Here is a 10,664-nt window from a genome sequence, read left to right as displayed (position 1 = left end):
TTCTTTAGTTTTGGGCTTTTTTTTAATGTTTATTTATTCCTGAGAGAGAGAGTGCAAGTGGGGGAAGGGCAGGGAGAGAGGGAAATGCAGAATCTAAGGCAGGCTCCAGGTTCTGACCCGTCAGCACCGAGCCTGACACGGGGGTTTGAATCCACGAACCGTGAGATCAAGACCCGAGCTGTCTGAGCCAAAGTCGGACACTCACTCGACTAAGCCACCCAGGCGCCCTAGCCATGAATTTAGAAATGGAGGGAGAGAAATTCATGCTGGAGAGAAAAACAAATGGCGCAAGTGAGCATGAAGTCTCAGGAGCTAAGAGAGGAGAGCTGAAGTTGGAGGGAGGGCTCTCCTGCCCTATATGCAACAGGAGGTCCAGGGAGGGAAGGATCCAAAGGAGACTCAGCATTGGGGAAGTAAGTCGTGGGTGGCCAGGAATTTACCTGTGTGACACGGTGGGGGAAGGGGCAGACAGCAACCGGGGTGGGTAGAGGATAAAAGTAAGTGTACATGGTGCGCATGGACTGCTCTGGTAACAAAGAAGAAGAAAGGCTGGATGGAAACTAGCGAGGCTGTGGGGCAAGGCATGGTCCCTTGGCAGGATCAGAGACACTCAGACATTGCAAAGGGAAGAAGCAGCCAGTGGTGAGATGCAGGCTGTAGACATGTAACAGAGGGATGAACCAAGTCCAAAGGGAGGCGGGAGGGTCAGGGGGACAAAAGAGTCAGGCATAGGTGGCTGGATTCACTGCATAAAAGAGAGGCCTCCGAGGCTGGTGGATTGGAAGTGATGATACACCTATAGGCAGATGAGTGTGTTCAGAAATTTCAGAGTTAAGTCGCTGCTGAGCCCGGTGAGGGGGAGCACGTGGTGTAAGGCCGTGGGCGCCTTGGCCTCCAGGGACTGGTGCCTCTCCTGCCCCCCTCCAGCCACCGTCTCCGGGTCACTGCACTGGAGCCTGAACCTGAGGAGGTGCTGGACCTGAGTCAACTGCCACCCAAGCTGCTCCTGGTGGTGCTGAGCCATGTGTCTCCATGCACACTGCTGGGGTGCAGCTGCCAGGTACACAGGGGCTGGCACGTCCTGATGAATGACCTTCCCGGGACCACAGCGCTCTGCTGCCCCTCACCTTCAGCGGCCTGCCCTGCGTCCATCAGGCCAGCCCCTGCCTCCTGGGCCGCTTCTGCAATCAAGAGCAGAGACATCGAATGCAACCTTACAGGCAATCCCTGTGGCCAAGAGGCCTCCGGAAACAATGGTGCAGCATGGTGGGGTGGCTGCGTGGTGGAGATGAACAGGTCAACGGTGCCCCGGAGCCCCCTCGCAGACCTGCTTCGTGTCTTCCTTCAGCTCATGTCTCAAGAAGCAGGTCTTGGGCCCAGAGGAAGAGGGCTAATGGCTGGAACTGCTCGATAGTGGCAAGATGGAGATTTGTGTCTCTGACTGACGTCAACCAGATTGCTGTGGGTAAATTCTCTGCTATGGCTGATCCCATTCAGCAGTGGTACAACAGTGGTTGCTTTCAGGTCACCCAAGTGTTCTCCAACATCAAGATGGGCCAGGGGCTTTGTGTCTTTCCAACGCTGAGGCCAGAACATGCAGATCTGGGCTGGTCACTACAGACCTGGTGGGACCAACTCCAGTGTGATGGTGTGGGCCTATCTGTCACAAAACAACCTGACTGGTGCCTTCCAGGACCTGGGATCACTGGCCAGGACTTCTCATTAACCAAGGGCTTATACCTCCCTGACATCCTGTGTACTCCAAGGTTCATCCGAGGGTCTTGCTGGGTCTCTTCTTTAGGTTCTGGAAACTACTAGAAGAAAGCTCTTCCATCAGATCTACCTACTGCTGTTTTAGGGCAGTCCTTCTCCCATGGGGGTTGGGGGAGGCAGCAGGTGAGCACGGAGGGATGCTGGTCCTGGAGAGGGCTCTTCACCCTCCCCACAGAAGCACTCTGATCCAGCCCCAGCCCCCTCTTCCCTTGTCTCCTCCTGTTTCTGCTTCAGGGGCTTTACTGGTCCCTTTAGGGAAGGCCTCTCATCTCTGAAGTAGAGTCTCATCTATGGCAGGGAAAATTCCAGCCACCTTGGGTGGTAAACTTAACCTCCTGAAGCCTCAAGGACCAGGCCTTGCAGCTGGAAGTCAACCAGCACGAAAAACGTTTAGAGATGCTCAAGGACCCCTGTTATTGTGTGGTACATAAAGTTATTTGAATTTGGAAACTAGTAATTGACCTTTCACAGGGAAGGCCTTAGTAATCCTTCAAAGAGATGCTCCAAGATGCCAGTCCTTTTCCATTTGGTATGAAGGACGGGGTAGGGTGGGAAGAGTGGAGAGGCCTATTTCCCAAGCAGCAATGGTGGAAGACTAAGCTAGTTTTCAAGCTCTAGGAAGCTGAGTTCCTACCAGCAGACAGAAAGAGGCACACACTGGATAATAATTCTCCTAGGAGAGGGCAGAGGCACCAGGTCAAAGGATGGAGGGGAAGGGTCACAGCGGCACCCATGCCTTGGGGGCTTGCGACATCCACAGCCTCTGTCTGGGTCATCTCTCGTGTTCCAGGTTCGGATGCACGTTTGCCCCCTCCCCTATGCTTGACTCACCACAGAAGTGCCTGGGATAACCCAGAGGGCAGTAAATGTAACTCTACTCATGCAGGTAGGTTCACCAGTGACTGTAACCCCAATCCATCTAAGGAAAATGAGTTGGGAGTGCCTGGGTGGCTCAGTCAGCTTAGCATCTGACTTTTGATTTCAGCTTAGGTCATGATCCCAGGACTGAGGCTTCAAGCCCATTGTCAGGCTCCGTACGGAGCACAGAACCTGCTTGGGATTCTCTGTCTCTCTCTCCCTCTGTCCCTCTGTCCTGAAATCTCTCTCTCTAAAATAAATAATAATAATAATAATAATAATAATAATAATAATAATTTTAAAAAGAATAAAATTTATGAAAAGGAGAAAAGGAGGAAAGGAAAGGAAAGGAAAGGAAAGGAAAGGAAAGGAAAGGAAAGGAAAGGAAAGCTCAAGTTTCTGTTTGCCTGATGTTACAGTTAACTCTGAAGCCAAGTAGGCTTTGGTGCCACCTTTACCCAAGGCCTTCAGGCTTCCTCCAAGGAAATGACTGCCAAAACAGTCCTGGTAATTAGAAAGCATTTTGTGGAATTTTTCTGAGGAAGCATTCTGTCCTGGAAAGTCAGATAGATTCCAAGGCAATGGATATCCATGGCGGCCCGTGTTGAGATCAAGGCCGTCACTATGACAAATAATACCCTTCCTGCTTTGGGGCTGCAGTGTCTACATGGCTGCCTGAGGCTGCAGACTGGGGCTGGGACTTGGTGGCCCACATTCTGATCCACAGTGGAAGCTCTGAGGAACAGGGAGAGTTTTCTACAGCAACTCACCCTTGACTTCCAATTCCAGATATGGTCTCCAAATGCAGTGACTTTTACCCAAAATTATAGGTTAACAGGGACAGAGGTGAGGGGTGACACCAAGTACCATTAATGAGCCCTCCCCAGAACTTCAGCAGGCAATGGCCTCCCCTGTTCCTTTCGCTACCACATTTTAATAAAATTTCCTAAGCATAATTATTTGGATTGTCTCTCTTCTGTGTCTTATTTGTTTTACGGTGGAGTTGCTATGAGGCAAAAAGAAACAAACGGAAAGCACTTTTTTAAACAATGCAGTAGGAATATGCCTAGAGGAGTGCCTGGGTGGCTCAGTTGTTTAAGTGTCTGACTCTTGATCTCAGCTCGGGTCATGATCTTGCGGTTCGTGAGATCGAGCCCGGCGTCAGGCTCTGTACTGACAGCCTGGAGCCTGCTTGAGATCCTCTTTCTCCCTCTCTTTCTGCCCTTCCCCTGCCTGTCTCTCTCTCTCTCTCTCAAAATAAATAAATAAACTTAAAAACAAAAAAGAAATATGCCTGGGAAAGTCACTAACTTGACATTAGGTATCCCTAGAACAATTAACATTTAGCTGACATAAAAATTTCCACGTCTTAAAAACTGTCTCTGATCTGAAAAATAATATTCTGGTTATAGCCCCTCCACTGGAAAAAATAAATATTCTTTAATTCCTTCTCAAAACTGGGGGCATTAAAGTAGAATCAGGGTCAGGAGAGGTAAGCATGCCGACGTCATTTCGCCAGTTTGGAATGATGTGGTTAAACCCACCATGCATGTCCCCAGAGGGAACAGAGAATATCTTTCAAGAACATGCTAAACACCCATCTGTCAGAAACAATTTGTGGGTTCTGAGGTACAGAGATGGAGAACAGAACATACCATCCCTTGGGGTTCCTGCCGGTGCAGAACAGTTCTGCCTCTGTTAGATGCATGTACTCATTATCTTTGATCATCGGCCCCTGCTCAACAGGCCTGGGGTGACCCACCTGCTATGCCAAGGACATAAGAGGCCAGGTCTTCAAGAAGCTCCCCTTGTCCTGGCAGAGCCGGATGCCCAGACAATTACGCAACCACAGCACACAGTGAGAACAATATTGATGGCAACCCAAACCAAACACTCCTATTAATTATATATCAGTGGGAAGAGGGCACCATTAAGAACCGGCCTCCTGTACTACCAGCACACTGGGGGCTTGTTTCCCATGGAACACAACAGCCCTCTGGGGTAGGTGACCTTTTCTCTATATTCTGAGTGATCAAAGTCATCAAGGTAGTGAGGAGCAGAGATGGGATTTGAACCCAGGTTGCTCCAACTTCCTGCTCCTTTCATATCAAGTCACACTCAAGGACCATTTTTTAATTGTAGCCTTTCCTGACTCCCTTAACTGAATGTTACTTATTTGTAACTCTCTGAAGGTAACAGCCTTGGACTGGAAGGACTGTCATCTGTATACTTGTCAATTTTACAGGACCGCAAACGTCAAAGGCACGAACGGCATCTCTTTACATGCTTTGTGTATGCGTGATTTTTTTAGGTTAAAATTAGTTTTTTAAAGTTTATTTATTCTGGAGACGACAGAGACAGAGATGAGTGGGGGAGACGCAGAGAGAGAGAGGGAGACACAGAATCTGAAGCAACCTCCAGGCTCTCAGCTGTCAGCACAGAGCCCGACACGGGCCTGGAACTTATGGACCGTAAGCTCATGACCTGAGCCGAAGTCGGACGTTTAACTGACTGAGCCACCCAGGCGCCCTGTGTGTGTGTGTAATTTTTAAGATAACGTGTGCCTCTCTGATGAGGTGAGGTTTAGGCAGACACACAAACAAAATGAGAATAATCCTTGAAGATATTGGGAGGTGGGAGACTGGGAGAGGGGACATTCCAGGCGGAGGGCATGGCGAATGCAAAGGCTCTCCAGTAAGGGGCACGTTTGAGGAATAAAACCTCCCCCGTCACTCTTTCCCCTGTCCCTGCTTTATTTTTCTTCAAGGCACTCTTCACCATTTGACACTAAATTTATGGGTTTATTTGCTTACTATATACATCTCCACTACACTGTGAGCTTTATGAGGATATGGACTTTATTTTTGTGGATCCTCAGGGGAGATCTGCATACAGAGGAAACTCCATACATATTTGTTTAGAAACACATGAATAAATGTATAGAGCATTATGTGTATTTTTTCAAATTTTTTAACGTTTACTTATTATTGAGAGACAGAGAGAGACTGAGCATGAGCTTGGGAGGGGCAGAGAGAGGGGGAGACACAGAATCCAAACCAGGCTCCAGGCTCCAGGCTCTGAGCCGTCAGCACAGAGCCCGATGTGGGGCTTGAACTCACAAACTGCGAGATCATGACCTGAGCTGAAGTCAAATGCTTAACCGACTGAGCCATCCAGGTGTCCTGAGCATTATGTGTATTTTCAAGTTTTACTTTTATTAAGTATGTATCATGCACACCCACTGAACTAAGCACTTTATATACTTCATTTATTTCTTCTTTAAAAAAAAAAAAAAAAAGTCTTATTTTTAAGTAATCTCTTCACCCAATGTGGGGCTTAACTCATAACTGTGAAATCAAGAGTCGCACGTTCCACCGACTGAGCCAGCCAGGCGCCCCTCTTCTTTTAATTCTCACCCCAACCCCATTACGGTGGGTACTCCCACCTGCATTTTACAGGTAGTACAACTGAGGTAAGGTAACTTGCATCAGATGACTCTACCGGTAAGTGGTGAAGCTGGGATATGAGCCCAGGACTGAACCAAAAGCCCATGCCTTTCCAAGAATATACAATGAGGGAAAGGCAATCTCTTCAACAAATGGTGTTGGAAAAAAAACGGATAGTTACATGTAAACGAATGAAACTGAACCAACTTCTTCCATCATGCACAAAAATAAACTGAAAATAGATTAGAGACCTATACGTAAGACCTGAAACCATAAAACTCCTCAAAGAAAACATAGGCTCTAATCTCTTCAGCATCAGCCTTGGCAACATATTTATGGATGTGTCTCCTCAGGGAAGGGAAACAAAAACAAAAATAAACTATTGGGACTACAGCAAAATAAGAAAGGGTTCGGACAGTGAAGGGAACAATCAACAAAAAGAAAAGACAACCTAATGAATGGGAGAAGATATTTGCAAATGACATACCTGATAAAGGGTTAGTATTCAAAATACACAAAGAGCCTGAACAAACAGCCCTGGAAAAAAAAAATCTGATTAAAAAATAGGGGACCTGAATAGACATTTTTCCAAAGAAGACATACAAATGGCCACCGGATAAATGAAAACATGCTTACCATCACTCATCATCAGGGAAATAAATGCAAATCAAAACTACGATGAAATATCACCTCATACCTGTCAGAATGGCTAGTATCAAAAACACACAAAAAAACAAGTGTTAGGAAGGATGTGGAGAAAAGAAAACCATTGTGCGCTGTTGGTGGGAATGTAAACTGAAGCAACCACCATGAAATAAACAGTATGGAGGTTCCCCCCAAACTAGAAATAAAAATACCATATGATTCAGTAAATCTACTACTGGGTCTCTACCCAAAGAAAACAAAAATATTAATTCAAAAAGATATATGTACCTCTATGCTTATTTTAGTATTTACAATAACTAAGATATGGAGACAACCTAAGAGTCCATTAAGAGATGAATGGATAAAAAAAGTTGTGGCGTGTGTGTGTGTGTGTGTGTACATATATACACACACACTGTGTACATATATACACACACACATATACGTGCACAATGGAATACCATTCAGCCATAAAAGAAAAGAATGAGATCTTGCCATTGTGACAACATGGATAGACCTACAGGTATTATGCCAAGTGAAATAAGTCACAAAGAGAACAACAAATATGATTTCACTTATATGTGGCAACTAAAAACACAACAAATGAACACACAAACAAAAAACAGAAACAGACGTATAAATACAGAGAACAAATTTGTGGTTGCCAGAAAGGAGGGGTGAGAGAGATGGGTGAAACAGGTGAAGGAGATTAGGAGGTACAAACTTCCAGTTATAAAATAAATAAGTCACAGAGATTAAAAATACAGCATAGGGAATAGCCAATAACATTGTAAAAGCAATGTATGGTGAGAAATGGTAACTATACTTATATAGTAAGCACTATGTAATGAATAGAACTGTTGAATAACTATATTGTGTACCTGAAACTAATATAACATTTTATGTCAACTAACTTAAATAATGAAAGTTTTTTTAATAAAGGTTTTTTTTAAAAAGAATGCTATCATGCTATATATTCTTTATTGCATCTTTCTCTTTTTCCTTAACAATATATCATCAGCATATTAATGTAAGATTAAATATTCTCTTATACCATTAAAAAAAAAAAGTCCATGCTTTTTTAACCAAAACATTCTAATCTAGGGGTACCTGGCTGGCTCAGGCAGGGGAGCATGTGACTCCTGATCTGGGAGTTGAGCGTTTAAGCTCCATGATGGGTGTAGAGATTACTTAAAAATAAAGTCTTTAAAACAAACAAACAACCATTATTCTAATCTTGCTAAGCAGTGGCCATGGGAGGCCTTCAACAAATATCCGCTGTATTGTATTAAATATATTCAGCACAGAGGAGGGAGCAAGCTCAAAGACAAGATAATGTGGAATTTGGAGAGCAGATTAGAAGATGCTCATCCTGGTATGGAAGCTAAAAAGAACCAACATAAAAGGTATGAGGTTAGTTGAATGCACACATTATCTCCCAGAAATTTACCCAGATGAGACAGGATGTCTGCAGGTTTGGGTCACGTGACAAGGGTACTTCCTAAGGCCACCTAGGCTGCCTGATTCAAAAGGAAGACACTAGGGGTGCCTGGGTGGCTCAGCTGGTTGAGTGTCTAGTCCCATTCTTGATTTCAGCTCAGGTCATGATCCCAGGGTCATGGGATCGAGCCCTGCATCAGGCTTTAAGCTGAGCACATAGCCTGCTTAAGATTCTCTCTTCCTCTTCCTCTGCCCCTTTTCCCTGTTCGCAATCTCTCTAAAATTAAAAATAATAATAATAATAATAATAATAATAACAAAAAAGGCCTGGGTGGCTCAATCAGTTGAGCATCTGACTTCAACTCAGGTCATGGTCTTGCAGTTTGGGGGTTTGAGCCCTGTGTCGGGCTCTATGCTGACAGCTCAGAGCCTAGAGACTGCTTCAGATTCTGTGTCTCCCCCTCTCTCTGTCCCTCCCCCGCTCACTAGCACATACACGCTCCCTCTCTTTCTCTCAAATATAAAAAAAAAAAATAAAACATTAAAAAATAATAAATTTAAATAAATAAGTAAAGGAAGGAAGGAAGACATTGATTTCAATTCAGCTAATGGCAGACAAGTTCTAACCTCAAGATAATGTCAGGACTGTAAGAAAGAAAGGCTGTGACGACAAGTTTTTGGCAATTCAGAGGGGATGCTCAAGAGGGGGAAGTGAATAAGAAGATCCTGCCAGAGTTTCCCAGAAGCCCTGCACATGGTGGGGCTGGAGAATTCTGCTCTGTTGAAAGGTAAATGACAAAGACAAAACTCAAAAGGTCTTCATCCGGAAGTGCTTAGGAAAAACATCCCACAAAGACTCATTAACCACTTTGCTTTGATTTCACGCTTTCTAGGACAAATCCAGATGTGACTCCCTGAGTAATCACTATAGGGGTTTTCATGAGACTCTCCATCCTCCTGGCTGCATGGCTAAGTTAGCACTCAGGTGACGAGTCGGCTCTGCCGCTGGGAGATGAGCTGGGAGCCTGCTCAGTCCCACATGAACTGGTAAGATGGTCCCTCGGGCAGGAAGTGTGGGAGGGAGCCTCCAGGTTCACACGTGGCCCAGCAGCGCGGGTGCGCGAAGCCCTGCCTTCTCTGCCTCTAAGCCAAAGGGATCACAACCACGCCTCTGTCTCACAGGGTGTTTTGACACTTAGGTGAGAGAGTGGCTGTATGAACAAATTCATTAATTCAAGAGTTTCTGTGGGACGCCTGGGTGGCTCAGTCGGATGAGCATCCAACTTTGGCTCAGTTCATGATCTCATCAGTTGATGAGTTTGAGCCCCGTGTAGGACTCTGTGCTGATAGCTCAGAGCCTGGAGCCTGCTTCAGATTCTGTGTCTCCCTCTGTTTCTGCCCCTCCCCTGTTCATGCTCTGTCTCTGTCTCTCTCAAAAATAAATAAACATTAAAAAAAAAAAGTATTTTTGTTATCACTAAGTAACACATCAATCAACACCGGGAAATGAATGCTTTTCCCCACTTCTCTTTCACTTACCTTAAACTTTTTTTTTTCCTTTTCTTCCCCCATAAGCACAGCTTAGGTTTTCCAACATCAAACCACTTTTCCCTACTCACAAATAGGAAGTACAGGCTGAAACTAAAAGCATTTGAGCCCTCATGTCCGTATTCTGGTCCCTTCTCTGAGATCACAGGGAGACCTTGGGCTGTCCTGTGGTTGACTGATCTCCAAGTACCTTTGTAGGAGCCATCTCCTGGAACTCTCCCAACAATGCCTAAAGGTAGGCTGGAAAGAGGTTACTCCTAACTTGAAAGAAGAGGCCACAGGGGGCACTGGTTGGCTCAATTGGTTAAGCATCTGACTCTTGGTTTTGGCTCAGGTCGTGATCTCACAGTTTGTGAGATCGAGCTCCATGTGGGGCTCAGTGCTGACAGGGCGGAGCCTGCTTGGGTTTCTCTCTCTCCCTCTCTCTCTGCCATACCCCCCACGTGCATGTGCACTCACTCACTCTCTCTCTCTCTGTCTCTCTCCCTGTCTCATAATAAATAAACTTAAAAAAAAGAAGAGGCCACAGACTCCAGGAGGCTATACAAGTGACTTGAGTCCCAGGGTCCCAGGACTGGTGAAAGGGGAGCTAGACTCAAACCCAGGCCTGGTGACTTATTCCTGGAGACCTTTCCCTAAACTGTGCTACCACAGGCACCAGGAGTTTCTCTGGCCCTGATGACACTTAACCCTCTAGACACTAAAAGAGCCAGTAAGTGAAGTCAACACCAGAGTATTCATGAGCAAGGGTTTAAACTCTGGCTCTCCTTACTTGTACAGGTTACTTAACTTCAACTTTCTCAGTCGTAAAATAGAAAGGTTGAAAAAAATGTACATGGCGCAATAATGATTGTGCAATGTTAATAATGAACAGTGTTTTAAGATAGTTAACATTTATAGAAAGTGGTAATGCTCTAGGCACATTCTGACAGGTGGCAGCACGAGCTGGGTTCA

At 45.5% G+C, this 10,664-nt stretch overlaps 1 pseudogene; it reads left to right on the top strand.

Annotated features, from left to right (window-relative positions):
- The first annotated feature begins 507 nt into the window (after positions 1 to 507).
- LOC122230086 lies at positions 508 to 2,048 on the top strand (annotated as a pseudogene).
- Positions 2,049 to 10,664: the final 8,616 nt, after the last annotated feature.

The sequence above is a fragment of the Panthera leo genome, chromosome A1 (genome assembly GCF_018350215.1).
Source record: "Panthera leo isolate Ple1 chromosome A1, P.leo_Ple1_pat1.1, whole genome shotgun sequence".
Classification (NCBI taxonomy): domain Eukaryota; kingdom Metazoa; phylum Chordata; class Mammalia; order Carnivora; family Felidae; genus Panthera; species Panthera leo.
Note: the sequence above shows the minus strand (reverse complement) of the source record. Positions and strands in the feature narration are given on the sequence as shown.